We start from the raw sequence: 15,356 nt of genomic DNA on the forward strand, positions 1-15,356 counted from the left end.
TTTTGAGTGCTTCTAGCACCGTGTAGGTAAGATTCCTGGATCATCGTGGCAAAATTATGGCTTTTTGGTGATAAGAGGCCATAATGTATCTTTCACTCTCTGGATCGCTTACCTTATGGGGCAATGCAGGAAGAGAAGCAGATCTGAAGAGCATAAATAAGTAGGATGATGAGAAGCAGTGGAACAGATCAGGGAATAGCCTAATGCTGGCTGTATGCCTCTTGTACTAACACAGTGCTCTCTGTGCCAAATACACTTCATTTCCTTCCTGAAAAATTGAGAAAATTGACAGAGAACGTGCGGTCCAAAGTATGGCTTGTGAAACAGCTGTAGTCAAGTCCTGAGCGATTTGCAAAACCAGACTAATTTTCTGGAATTTGATTAAAATTTTCCAGCCTCGGCTGTTTCTGTTGAGTTGGTGTAGTTTGTTGTTGATTTACCGAGTCGTGTTATCCTTTGGTGTGAACGAGCCCTGTCACCTGGCCTTGGTGCAAAACTCTGAATGCAGCTCAAGAGTTCTCAGTCCTGAAGTGAGGTTGGTCACAAGATGTGGTGGTACCAATGTGGAGCTCCACTGCGTGGTAGAGGCATGACCAAAGCATCTCTTTGTGTTCAAAGACCTTTCTGCACTGATGGTTTCAAACAGACCCCAAGCAGAGCAACTCGAAGGATCAAGGTTGGTTAAACTGTTGCTAGAGAGACTGTAACCATATCATAAAGAAAAAAAAACGAAATTTTAAAGGTAGCAGAGTACTCGGAGGCCTCATGCTAGTGTGTTTTGACATGAATTCCTTTTCTGTTTCCAAATTCAGTGGATGTGGTCTTGTACAGAGATAGTAGCCTTGACATTGAGTATACTCAAGTGGCACACCCTCTTGTAGCATTCCAAGAAGTCTGTTCGCAAAAATTGAGTCTTATGACTTCCAGAAACAAGTCATTTGTAAAAACAGTGTAGGTGCAGGCTGGGGCTTTCTGGTTGGAAGTCATTTGGAATTCTGTGGGTTTGCTGTCTGTATGCTCAGAGGATCCCTGGCCATGGGCTTGTATGCCTGTAGTGCTCGCTGATGTTGATTTGTGCCTCTTAAAAGCCCTTACAGTTAGTCTCCAACACCAAAAATAGGTAATACCACAGCATTCAGAGTATTCTGATTTTATTTTTTTTTTTATTACAGTAGTCAAGTGTTAGCTCTGTGCTTGCAATGAGTGCTCACAAGTCTGTCATGGGCCATCACTGAAATGGTTCAGAGGTTGTGTTAAAGGAGCTGGAGCACTTAATTTTTCTGCTTGTTTTTCCCCTTGATGGTTTGAGAGATGTAATCAGGCCTCATCTTAATCACCTTAAAGACATTGCCTAGCTTTATCCAAACCATTGTGTATGAAAAGGGCATGCATACACACAGATGGACATGTGTATACTTGAGACTATGTGGAATGAAATTGTTAGCATCACATAAGGTACAGAAAATATGAAGAAACTGTTGAGTGCTTTTGAGATTTTGATTTGATTGTTGTAAAAATAAATAAATAAATAAATAAATAAATAAATAAATAAATGGGGGGAGGTGATGGACTATTTGTTAAGCAAAATAGAGTGCCTGCATGCCTGTTGCTGACTAAAAAAGATAACATCTGTATGTACGGTTACTTCCAGAAGATATTTAAAAATTGTTTCAAAAGAGAAATAGCTTTTGATACAGAAATATTTAAATCACTGTTTATACCCTTGGTGCATTTGAGCTGTTTGCTGATAAAGCACCTATGAAGCCATGTGCTGGTTTGGTTGGGATAGATTAATTCTCTTCATAGTAGCTGGTATGGTGCTATATTTTTGCACTTGTAATTGAAGTAGTGCTGATAACATGCCAGTGTTTTAGTGGTTGCAGAGCAGCGCTTACCCTGCACAGAGCCAAGGACTTTCCAGCTCCTCGTGCTGCCTGGCCAGCAATGGACTGGGAGTGCCCCAGGAGCTGGAGGGGAGGTGGGTGAGCGGCTGCGTGGGGCTTCGCTGCCTGGCGGGGTGAAGCCACAACCCATCACTGACACTTCAGGTGTGTTACCACAGCCAGGCTACACCCCGATAGAGGTTTTTGAATAAAATAATTCATTCTCCTGTCTGTGTTCTGGATACCTGGTACAAACTAAACTGCCACTCAGGGTGGAAATAGGTAGAAATTTTAGAGCAACTGAAATGATTCCACAGAACAGTTCCCCCAGTGTCTGCGTGGGCATTCTTCACTTTCTCTACAGTGGGTGAATCCTACAGCCTTTGGGGCCTGGGTGGCTTTTCCCCTGCCACCTCACTGTGATTCTGTGTCCCCAAGCCCATGTAACAATAACCATTACCATACGATATCCCTGTGCACACCTCAGGCCCTCAGGTCCCTCAGATGCATGGTCCTGCTCCTGCAGCTCGTGATCAGTCCTGTTGGCTTGCTCCCTGGCAGGTCTGATGCGAAGCTGCTGGCACTGATGCTCACATACAGAATCACAGAATCACAGAATTTCTAGGTTGGAAGAGACCTCAAGGTCACACAAGACCAGTCCCAAATAGGGTCTAACTAGAACAAGTTGCCCAGAAAAACTGTGGATGCCCCATCCCTGGAGGTGCTCAAGGCCAGGCTGGATGGGGCTTTGGGCAGCCTGGGCTGGTGGGAGGTGTCCCTGCCCATGGCAGGGGGGTGGAATTAGATGATCTTTAAGGTCCTTTCCAACCCAAACTGTTCTGTGATTTTATGACTGTGGTGTTCAAGTGCATGGCTCATGCTTAGAAGTGGAATCAGTAATGCGTTGGCCTGTGAGTGACTGTCCCCCTTCATCCTCCTCATCTTCTGTTTTTCCCATGCTTGTTTCTCCTCAGTCTACGTTGTTTCCCTCCTTTTACTCATGTTTGGTGTTGCATATTACTGTAATCCCCTTAAATCCCATAATAAATTTTACATGGTCCCCAAATTCTCTGTTTTGTTCCTAAATTCTCTTCCCCATGTATCCTGCAAGAATCCTTTAGGCAATAACCCCCTCTGTTTGCACAGCTTTCCAGGAGGGTTCCTGTGTTTCTCTCAGTGGTTTTACACCATTTGAATCATCTTAATCATTCTCCTTTGGTTTTAGGGCAAGTGTGTTTTTCAGTAATTCATTAATTGTTCTTCTGATCCTTGCCACATCTTTGTGTTTACTTTGCTTACCTTTAACCAGGTAACTTAACATGCTCTGCTATATCCAAGTATCTTTGTGATGCTTTCTAATCCTATGTATTGAACTAATAACGGGGCTGTTGGAGTAGAATTCATCTTGTTTAATCTTAGATGTCTGCAATACAGGCATGGTAAAGAGCTTTGTGTTCCTGAGCTCTTTTTATACTTGGTAGAGATAAATAGATAGGTATTTTAGGGAATGTTTCTCCATATTTTAAACATTTGTGTTAAGATTTAAAACTTTATTGTATTTTATCAGTAACATCAGGACACCACAGACAGCTGGTTAACCTGTGAATATCTCGATTTGGTCAGAATCACGCACTGAGGTGATTCAGCTTAAGAGGAACAAAAGCAATGAAAAGTGTTAGACGACAATTTCTGGAAGTTCTTGTCTGCTATGCGGCATCACAAAAGTCTAAAACCTTTGAAGGGAGATGAATGAGGTTCTGAAGCTGAGGACAAAGAAATTTCTGTGGATAATAGTTTGCGGGAAACTTGAAGAAGAGCTTACTGTTGTACCAGGGAAAGATGGAAAAGTATTTGAAGAAGGTGGGCTTTAATTAGGAATAAAAGACTTTTGTGTTCGCCCAGGGCTTCTTGGACATAAGAAGGTCTGTGAAGAAAAATAGGACAAAATCAAAGATCATAGTTCAATGCTAGCAACTAAAACCTGTTGAAACTGGTGTTGCTTATTATATTGAAAAGATACACACTTCTGAGTTGAAGATCATGTTATTTAGACAAAGTCTGAAGTTTAAGGACTTATTTTCAAAGGTGATGAGCGGTTGCTGTAATACTGCCTGTAAGCAGACCTGCTGTTTTTCACCATCTGGAAAATTTGATCTGGGATCTCTGTGGATTGGGGGCTATCAAGTGGAAGGCCTTGATTTTCAAGTTTTTGCTATATGGATAAATGTTGGCATTCTTAGTGGGTTTTATTCTGTCCAAGTCTGGAGCACTTTCAGCAGATGCAAATGTTTGCATCCTCAGAGGGCAGATGGATGTGATCAGTGGTTCATAGCATGTTGCATCGTGTTTCCCACTCTGAGGGCTGGGGTGGGCAAGAACAAAGATCTTCCAGCCGACAAAAAAGCACTGCTGATTATTAAGAAGATAAATGGATGGAGGCAGTGTTTTGACCATCATTGTAAAAATGTGATTAAAAAAGCACAGTATGATAGAAAACCACAGATTTAATATAGATTTACTGGATGTGCTGCACTCACGTATTTATTAAAAGCTTCTAACGTGTGTTCGAGCAGATAGGAGTTATTTGAAGGTATGCCATTTTTTTTCTGAGAGCCCTATTGTAGAAAACAGTTTTTGTTTGGTGGCCTGAAAATGCCATGAATTTACACAAGAGCACGCAGAAGCTCATTAGTGTGATGGCACAAGGAGCAAGCAACTGGTGGGAGGTGGCAAGGGACAGGGGATCTGTTAGTTCTGCTACCAGGGGCTGCTACATTGGACTTGTGTGTGACAAGTCCCCCAGTTTGTGTGTTGATGGAGAAAAACCTTTCCAGCAGCTGCTCAGACTTGGTCTGAGCGCTCCTGCTTGACTCTGGAGCAAATATTCCCAGGTAGGCAGGCAGCAGCAGCTCTGTCGTTGTTCATTTCCCTTTCCTTTCACTTCATCCTGCGAGAGCAGATGTTTGCTGTTTTTCTGCACTTTGGGATCTAAGGCAGAGATTGAATAGGATTTGAGGATGAAATCACATCTTTGTATTTGTAAAATTGGCTTTATCAGAGAATTACAGATTTTTCCACCAGTACGGTTGTCTTTCTCCTCTCTTTTTGTTCTCGTCACATCCCTGCTTCCCTAAAGAGCACCTCAGAAATTCTTTCTTTCTCTGTGGTTCCCATTGGCTTTGATCTACCATTTAGCTCTTGCGAACCAGAACACACACGTACCTCTTTCATGAGGTTATTTCTACCATTTAATATGACCTGGTGGAACATTACCCTGAATCCCTTTAGAACGCCGATCATTAAGCTCTAGAAGGCCCGTGGTTGCTTTAATCATTTTCAGATGCCTCCAAACCTGCACCGTGGGGCTTCTGGTGTGCGTGGAGTTTGGGACGTATTAGCGGAAAGGCAACCCGGTATCAAAGACGCCTGAGGATCAGCAGAAAGGAGAGCCGAGGGGAAGGATTATTACCAGCATACCGGCAGGTTTTACAAGCTGCCCGAAGCGCTGGGGTTTGGCACAGCAGGAGCCGAGCAAGCTTTAAGTCACAGACGGAAAAGGAAGGAGCATGTCAGCAGTTTTCTCACTCAGTTTGAGTAAAGGCGATAGGAAGAAATCGCTCTCATGACGTACAGTATGTAAGGCAAAATATCTAAAATACTTTTTTTTTTTTTTTTTTTTTTTTTTTTTTTTCCCCACAAATGGGATAATCCAGCATTTAGGTCTGAAGGCAAAAGATTCATTGGCTCAGCTGGATATCTAAAGGTATCATATTTATAGACCGGCTATTTCAGGATTGGAGCCTGTGTTCTTTTGCATCACTTAAGGCAAAATTTAACCTTGGCAAACAAAACCACTGGCAATATTTGCAGTGGCGTCATTCTCGAGTGAGTACTTAAAATCAGAAAATGTTAGGACATCCATGATAAGCCACTGTTTTTACATAATCCTGTCAGTTACAGCTGTCTGGTGGCTTCGGTACAATATCTTGAACAGAAAATGTTCACTATCAGAAGTTAAAGCACCATGCAGTAGGTAACTGGATTATGATATTGATGTCAAACTGTGGAATAAACTTAATGCAGTAATTGGGTGTCTAAATGTGATTTGAAATTGAGGTTTCATCAGAAGGGTTTTTTCCTGCCCCAGGAATAAAAAGAATAAAAACAGGAATCTGGCTCAGTGACAGTTCTTTAAATTGTGGACAATGCGTAGTAATTTGCTTTAGAAGACAAATACCTTTATGGCTTTTGTGTTTTATTCTGTGGGGAGTATTTACATAAACTGCCCTAGATGTAGATTTTCACTGAACCCTATACATGGAAGAAACATCATCATGAATTTTGGGCTGAGTCAGAACTCGGGTGGTCAGAAATCCCTTCTGGATGGCGGACATGGGGAAAAGAATGAGGCAGAAATATTAGAACTAAATGCTGAAAAAGAAATATTTTTAAAAGTTTTGTTAAAATGTTTAGTAACCAACCCTTCACTCACGTGACAGAAAGAGCTGACGGAGTAGTGAATAGGTGAATCTTTCGCCAAGAGAGCTGAAGGAAGAAGCTGCAGATTAGTCAGGTTCTCCTTTTATTGTGTGTTCTTAATTCAGCCCACTTTTCATATTATCAGAAATGTAAGAGTTCAGCTCTCTTTAAGCTGTGCTATCACAAGCCACTGCCTTCGTGTTTTTCCAAGTTTTGCTACAAAACTGCTGCTTCAGTTAACACTTGGGTTCACCCAGCTTCGCGGATGGCGAAACTCCTGCCTTGGGCCTTGAGGTGAAGGCGTGCCCAGTCCAACAACACGGCGTGCCTTATCCAATGCAACCGCTTATCTGTGAGCAAGCAAGGGAAATACCCACACCGAAAGCAGCTTTCCATCCTCCTGCCCACAGGTGTATGTTTAATGCATAGCTACAAAAGACTCCTCGCTTGCGGCGGGCGTTAGATTTCCCCACTGGAGGCTCGCCATGGAAAAGCAAGGCTTTCCACTTGAGTCATTTCTCACAGACGCACTCATGCACAAGTGTCTGTTTTATTAAGGGAGCTAATAAACAACAGGACTTCCCTCTCACAGAGCAACACGGCCATCCGAGGCCATGCTGATTCCCACCACCTTTGTTTTTTGACTTTGTGCCCTCAGGAGATCTTCGTCCATTCTGACAGCTCTTTAGGCACGAGGTTTTTATTGATGTGTCCAGGAGGTAGGTGTCATCAGCAATGTCTAGATTGACATGTGTGTGACTCGACCACAGAATTTCACTGTTCTGAATATCTCGTGCTTCTGAAAGCTAAAGGATATGAAAATCAATACAATAAATTCACTGTTAGCTCTAGACCACGTGGTTAGACATCTTGGCTTGTCTTAATGAAAAAACACTTTTTTTTTTTTTTTCCCCTGAATATTAGGGAAATTGAAAAAAATTGGAGATTCTTTTGAAAGATTTTAAAGTCAACAGAATCTAGGGTGTTAGGTGTGTGGCATTTTTTGCTGTTGTGCCTTTTTAGTTCAGTGATGGTGCACAGCCTGAAAATAAGGCCAGCGTACCATCAGGCAGACAAAAGTAGCCTGAAGATGCAGTGTTGTTGCAAATCCAATTCAATGTAGTCAGTAGAAGAATTTTCTTGAGGAGACTGTGATAATATGTCAGTTTTACAGTCACTAAAATTATCTTTTGGGTAAGTTTTTGGAGGTTTTTCTTCCATGTTCTTCTACAGTAGAGTCATTCTCTTGTGCTCAGTTCAAGATTTAGAGCATCATTTTCTGTTCCTTTTTCCTGCCTTCTTTGAGCAGATCTGATCTGTTTTTATCCAACACCATGCCTTACAGTGCTTCAGTTTTGTAAGCTACTTTCAGCTTAATGCAAGATGATTTTCACACAGTTGCTGTCTTATTTGAATTACCCAAATTGATATTTTTTTTTTCCAGATGACAAGGCAGTTTCAGTATGCAATGGAAGTGTCTTCTCTTTAATTTTCATTTTTTGGATGGTATTAACAATTCATCATTTGTTTTTATTAGCTCATTCTAGCTATGGTTAAAATCACCTGCAAGCTTTTTGTGGTTGGAAGACAAACCTCAGAAGCCACTTTTTTTTGCTGCCTGCCAATGAAATTGTCTTTTCTTCACAGCCACGCATATTCCCTTTTGCCACTTCTAATGCCATATTGCCGTGAGCATTTGGGAGGTTCTGCATGCCTGGCCCTCTCTTATGAAGACATACAGTCCCATTGCAGGGACCCACCTCTCCTTCCAGCTGCTGAAAAATACTAGAAAATTCTTAGTATTAAAGGATATTTTACTTAAGATACTCAAAATTAGTTTATGCCAAAGCTGAAAATTATGTCTGTCAATGTGGAAAACTTGTTCTTTTAAGAACTGACATTTAAATTCCAAGAATTTCAGTGATGATTTTCTAATTTGCTTCTTCTTCAAGTATTTGCTTTAAATTTGTTTTCCTGATGGCAACACATATGCCATATTCACTGTTGTCACCTGCAACTTACATGCCCAAAGTTCAGAGGAATGAAGAAAACTTTCTGCAGATTAAAAACTGGTGTGCCTGTGTTTTTCCTTACCACCAAGGTTTTGTGGGCATGAGAGCCTGTTCTTGCCATCAACAGATGATTACGTTGGATTGAAGTTGGATGAGCTCTTCATCGGTGCTGCTGTGTGAGCAAATTCTGGGTTTAGCCTGTATTCTGCTGTTCCTGCTCTCCCACCCTCACCTACTCATGGCAGTGGGGGTGTGCTGCTGTTAATGGGGATCTATATGAGGTTTTAGAAGATGGTTTTCTAACGTGGCAATGCTGGGAGGGTTTTCGTCCTTGCCTTGACCTGTGTACCTGTGCTGTCACTGTTGATCGTCTCTTATCCCATCTCTTTGGGCTCTTTGCGTGGTGTCACTCACAGTTGGGGCAGCTCTCTCTTTCCCTCCAGCTGGGGAACCTGAGTAGTTCATGATTTTATTATTGTTCTTCAATTTGATACAATCTGTTCCTGACCATCTGTACCCACTCACGCTGAGAATATCAATACTGTAATTTTCCATCTCCCTCGTAACTTGAGCTGATTTTTCCAGCTTGCAGCATCGTGTGTACATGCCAGGAGCTTGTACATAATGTGGAGTGACTCTGGAGCAGCAGCTACTTCACGGGTCCGGCTCCTTGGAGGGTTGGGCTGGCGCTTGTTGCACAGGTTCATTTGGGACTATCCACTCATCCAAGGAATTGAGATGGAAATTGTCATGGAGACAAAGTGAAGACTTAGCCAGTAATATTCTTGAAGAGGGAGGTGGTCAGCCTTGCCTCCAGCTCCCACGCATGAAGAACTGGGAGAGGAATTTCTGTCTGGCCTCTAAGGTGGATGTACCCGGCCGTGGTAGACCTGTCGGGAGCTTACATAATCCTGCTGGCATAACTCTGGATCAGAGTCTCCTAAGCAACCCTAACACAGCAAGGTACTAGCCCCAGAAATGGGGAAAAATATGTTTTTGACTCTGGGAGTGTGGGGGGTGTGTGTATATTCAGCATAATGCTGGCAATTTATATTTTAGTATACTCAGAATTAAGCAGGTTAAATTAGCTTTTCCTCTATTTGTTTGTAGCTGGTGCTTAGGGGATTTTGAAAATCCTATTCTCAGCCATCAGCTAATTTCATTTACATCAAAAATATCACAACTGTTATGTGTTGTCTGGTGACCTGTTTTTTCAACATTTTTCTAAATGCTTTCTTTCTGCATGTAACATTTTGAAGTAAAATGCTTCTAAATGCTATGTGAATAGAAATCTGATAAATTCATTCCTTTCAGTATTTAGTCAATCCTTCAGGTCCTGCAGATTCCTACATTTGTGTGCGTGTGAGAGAAAGAGAGAGAACGAGAGAATATGGGGGAGTATAAAGATGCATAATGGACTACAACAAGAGGTTTCAGTGATGTTATAAACCACAGGACTGATGTTCAGATAGTTTATGGTCCAGTTAACAGAAACTCTCAATGGAATTATATCTTTATAAATCAAAATTTGTCTGTTGCATATTTTCTATATGTGGTTCTGACTCATGAATCTATGCCCTGTAGAAATTTCTATTCCTTCTTGAGTCATGCAAATGTAGCTTCCTATCACCCCAGATCTTGCTTCCTCCAGTGATTAGCCCTGTTGCACCCTACTCTGTTGTCATGTAGTTTTTACTTCATGTAACGTCACCATTTGGGAAATATATATATATAAAATGTTGATTTATTTATTTTTTTATATTTCAAAAATGTGGAATTAATTGTGCCCAAACTGGAGAAGTAAAAGAGGCAGTCAGCACAAATTAAATGGACAAAATAGGAAGAAAAGTTGATGTACATAAAACCAGAATATTTTATGCTACTTTGAGGATGAAGTTCTAAATGCAGCAAATCATTGATAAACGCATTGATAAACCACATGAAATGGTTTAGTCAAGTAGCAAACAGGTTAACCCTTTCTTCTTTAAGCTATTTTATGAGAATGTTAAGTGAATCTTTGTGTATACTTCTCATTGTGTGCAGGAATAAAGGAAAAAAACTACCATAAACCAATGGAGTTAAATAGTTGCTAGATGCTGAATTGTGGCAGTATAGTCTTCAGGGACACAGCAGATGAATATATGAAAGTCTAAGAAGCAACACGGGGTGGACAAAGTCACAGGAGGCAACTTCCTCACCAGAAATGAGAAATAGTTCCTCCTGAGAGAAGCAAGAAGCCACGTGGCCAACGTGTCCTCCTTGCTCTGAGGGCAAGTCATCAGCGTCACCCTCAGCTGTCCTGCAGTTAGCTGCTGCTACCGGTCAGATGCAGCACTTCAGTTTTTATATCTTATGCTGCATCTGCTGATGGAGATAAAGAAATTAACATTTTCTTCTCTAAGAGAAATGTTGAGGTGTTGGCCAAGGGAAGTACTTTGAGTAACAGCCAGATTGGCAAAATCTGGCAGCCCATTTTGAAAAGAGATTGCTCTATGTTCTGCTGCAGATGATGCTCTCAATTTTGTATTGAATTGGTTGTCTTTGAAGCCAGATCAAATACCTCATCCCTTGGTCAATATCCATTTAGCTGGGCAGGTCCACCAGAGACATCATTGGTAAAGTTTGCAACATGGTGACTGGATCTGTGGTCTGTACGGTTAGTAAATGAGAGGAGGGAAACCACTGTGTCCCTAGTGTAAATTATTATTTTATTATTATGGCGTATCATTATTAAAATAGTAATTATTATTATTATTTTATTGGAGAAGGCCATTGCCTGTTTCATTAAAATTAGATGACAAGAGGAGGAACCAGCTTTTGAAACCAATTTGTCAAATGGTGTCTTGTCCTATGCTCCTCTTGGGGAACAGTGATTTTTAAATACACAGCAATGCCTTATTTCCCCATTTTTTCTAGCATCTTATTTCATTTTTCTATACTTTTACACTGAGGTTTACATATGGTTGTGTTACAGGCTTTATGATTTTTGAACTGCTGATGGCCATTAATGCTTTTGACAATGGTGGTGTGATCTACATAGGGGTGAATACCTATGAAATCCTTAGTATCACCAACAAAATGCCAACAGTTTTTATTGATGGTTTCTTTATTGCCATCCTTTGAAGTAGCTGGCATGGGAGAATGCACTCACAGAAAGGTAGCTAGTCATCAGAACAGCTCATACGCAAGACAAACACGGGGAAGAATGCATAACCAGAGAAATGATAGAAGAAGAATTTATTTGGATATTACTGTCAATACATTAGTGGATAATAACAATGATAACAACAACAACAATAATAAAATATTTATCTAGCTGCTGTTACTGAGAGAAGGACAACAGTAATGAGATGAGCACTGTAAGGATGGGACTGCGTTACTGAAGTAATTGTAAATATCTGAACCCCTGAGCAGCTGCATACCTGCTTGCTCTTGCAAATGCAACAGGTTTATTGCCTCCCTAAATTCATGTGTAGAACAAATTCAGCCTGCTAGTATGGCTGCTGCTAGAATGCCTGCTCATTTTGTTCTGTGGGAGAGCACAGAAATTGGCTGTGGATCCCTCCCCATGCAGAAGTAGAGATGAGGCTGTCTTTCTGTGCAGTGTCTCCAGTTTTAGCTTATCAATACACCAAGCCGATAGCATTAGCCTAAATTGTAGCATGTTGTTCAATGAAATACAGACTACGGAGCAGTTTTAAATGAGTTTTGTGTGATTTCTAGGTGTTGGGGTAGTTATTGGTTCTGTTCTTTTCCTTTCCAAGTCATACAAATCTGGCTTTTGAAAGTATCACCCACTAGTTTTATACTGGATATAGTCCCTTTTAAAAGAGGCAAGCCAGGCTTTAACAGCTGATAGTCTGAAGTACTGTCTCATTCCTTGTACACATTTCTGGTACGTCCCTTTACTTTTGAAGAAGGAAATTCACTACCTTTCACTTTGGTATTCCTCTTTGAAATGCAAGATGAAATACTAGAAATTTGCTCATTTTTTTTTTAATTACCTCTTCTCCTCCATCCCTTCCTTCTCAAGACAATTCTTCATACATAATGCTTTTTTTTTTTTTTTCTTTTTCCCCTGCCCTCTGTGAAAATAGATGTTTCCAAGCCACTGCTTCTTCCAGCTCACTCTCATCAGGAAAAGCTGGAAATAGAAGTAAAATATAAAAGGAATGTTTATTAATGTTTTAACTATCTTTGCTGTCTGTCAGCAAACCAAAAACATACTTTTCATATTAATTTGTATGAGCCTGTATCCTGAGGAAGGTAATAGTTATATTCAATGGGCACATATTTTCTTAGACTAATGTTGCTAGTAAAAGTGGACAAGCTTTTGTGCACATAAATCCCTTTTCAGAATGTTCTGATTTCCTATTTATTAGGAAAATATTATGAATGTAATTATATGAATGTAGCTAGCGAATGAATCTTGTTTTAATCATACTTGTGCTTTTAAGTGTGGCAGAATCCTGTTCTGGAGAGCAGACCACAAAGCAGGCACAGTAGTGTTACCATGCATTTGCTGACTCTAATTTGGCCTAATGCAATTTTTCCCTTAGCCCAGTAAAATGACAGAGTTGATTAATGTTGATTAATACTGTTCTTCATAAACTTTTCATGCTGCACGGTTTGATTTTATCTGAGGTATGTCAAGTAATATCAAGGGGAGTTATTTTTGGGAAACCAGTATTTGAAAGAGTCAAATAAGTGCTGTACGATCTCAAAACACAAAAAATAAATTGTTGTCCAGTTAGACATTTTGTCATTCCAGTCTCTGGAATATACAGAGGACTTTCACAGAATACTGGCTCCTTACTTTAGGTACTGTAGTTAAAATTGTAATGAAAGACTGTTGGAATAATAATAATAATAATAATAATAATAATAATAAAAGTCTTATACCCTTATGCTTTTAGAAGTATTATAGTAGTGTTACATCTTCTGTGTTTATCTATTATTTGAATTAATTGAACTTCATGATTAATTTTCTGGTCATTTGGCAGATGTGAATCCTAGATAGGTAGATTTCTAGATAGAAAATACCATATGCTAAGCTTTAATTATCATCCCTTTCAGGCATATTTTCATTATCAAAGCTGCTGTATTCCAGGTTTGTGAGAATTAACCTTAGCTGAAAATTCAAACAGCTAAAGCCCAGCTGGCTTTGGGTTTTGAGGAAAATGATCAAAGTCAAGCCAGTGTTTTCTCTCTCTTGCCAATGGAGAGGCCACAACCTACACTGGATGTAATGAATGAAGGACCTCAGTAAAGAATTATAAAGTCTTAGTATGGTTTCGGTTGAAAGGGACCTGAAAGGTCACCTAATTCCAACTGCCATGGGCAGGGACACCTCCCACCAGACCAGGTTGCCCAAAGCAACCTTTCTTATAACTCCCCTTCAGGTATTGGAAGACTGCAACAAGGTCTCCCTGGAGCCTTCTCTTCTCCAGGCTGAACATCCCCAGCCCTCTCAGCCTTTCTTCCCAGGAGAGGTGCTCCAATCCTCTGAGCATCCTCATGGTCCTCCTTTGGACCCACTCCAACAGGTCCATGTCCTTCTTGTGCTGTGGGCTGCATGCCTGGGTGCAGCAAAGGCCTGGTTTTGCATGGATGGATGTTCCTTTATTTGTCGAACAGATACACCTCACCTTTAAACTTCCTGCCCTTGTGATTCTGTGGAAAAGTTTAAACAGTTCTCCTCCAGCAGTACCCTCCAGCCTTCAAAAACATCTCTCCTTATTTTTGTTCAAGGATCACTTTGACCCCATCTTATGATAATGTCTGTGGAAAAAAAAAAAAAAAAAAAAATCTTCCATTTATTTACTCTTGCTAACTTTATCTGACTGCTATCTTCTCATTTCAACCCACTGTGTTTACGTGAGTTACCCACCAGTTGCATTTTGTCTGTGGCTCTCTGACTCCGAGCTTTCGGTGGCAGCAGGCTGTTGTCTGTGCTATTTTTTCTATAAATATCTAGGACACTACAGTCCTCATACGTGACTAGACTTTCTAGGAATTACTGTAGTAATAATAATATGTCCAGATATTATTATGACTTTTAATAATGGATAATGAATTTAGAGACAAAATCTCAGGGTGGACTCCATTAAAAAGAAACAAAACAAAACAACAATCAACCAACACAACCACACTCATTTCTGTCTTGTATAGAACCAGAAGATTTGGGACTTTCAAGCTGTCACTACAATAGGGATGAATACGTACCTGAGAGCTCGTACAGGATACTCTGTACCAGTTCTGAAGGACAATTTTGTGACTAAATGAACAACAACAAAAAGTCACGTGGGATTTAAGAATACTGGTGTTTCTTCTGAAGCAGCTTGAGATCAGGGGTCAGGGAAGAGGGTTTAGAAGGCAGCAAACAGACAAGGCAATGCCGCATGTGTATGTTATAGGAATGTCTGACAAAGTTCTAAGTACCCGATGTGCCAGGGTGAGTGCATGTTTTATGTACTGACTAACATCTACATGCTCAACATTGCTGATTTGCCAGGGGAAATTTAGGTTGGAAATGAGGAGACATTTCTTCTCAGAGAGAGCAGCCAGGCACTGGGACGGGTTGCCCAGGGAGGTGGTGGAGTCACCGTCCCTGGGGGTGCTCAAGGAGAGGTTGGACGTGGTGCTTGGGGACATGGTTCAGTGGGTTACACTGGTGGCAGGGGTGTGATTGGACCATGTGATCTTGGAGGGCTTTTCCAACCTTAATGACTCTATGATTCTATGATTTTGAAACACTTACAGTATCTGACAACTCAGAACACTCAAGCAAAAACAAAAGGGCCCAAGCTGGGCACAATTTTAAATACCAATGAAGGGCCCACGGATGATCAATAAATATAGATTTTTGTATGGGTTTAGCATGATTTTTGAAAATTATCTGTGTAATTGCTACACTGTTGAAAACAAAATCTTTGACTTATTACTATTATGGCCTATCAGCGTACAGGAATTCAATTACTGC

Source organism: Aythya fuligula, chromosome 2 (assembly GCF_009819795.1).
Source record: "Aythya fuligula isolate bAytFul2 chromosome 2, bAytFul2.pri, whole genome shotgun sequence".
NCBI lineage: Eukaryota > Metazoa > Chordata > Aves > Anseriformes > Anatidae > Aythya > Aythya fuligula.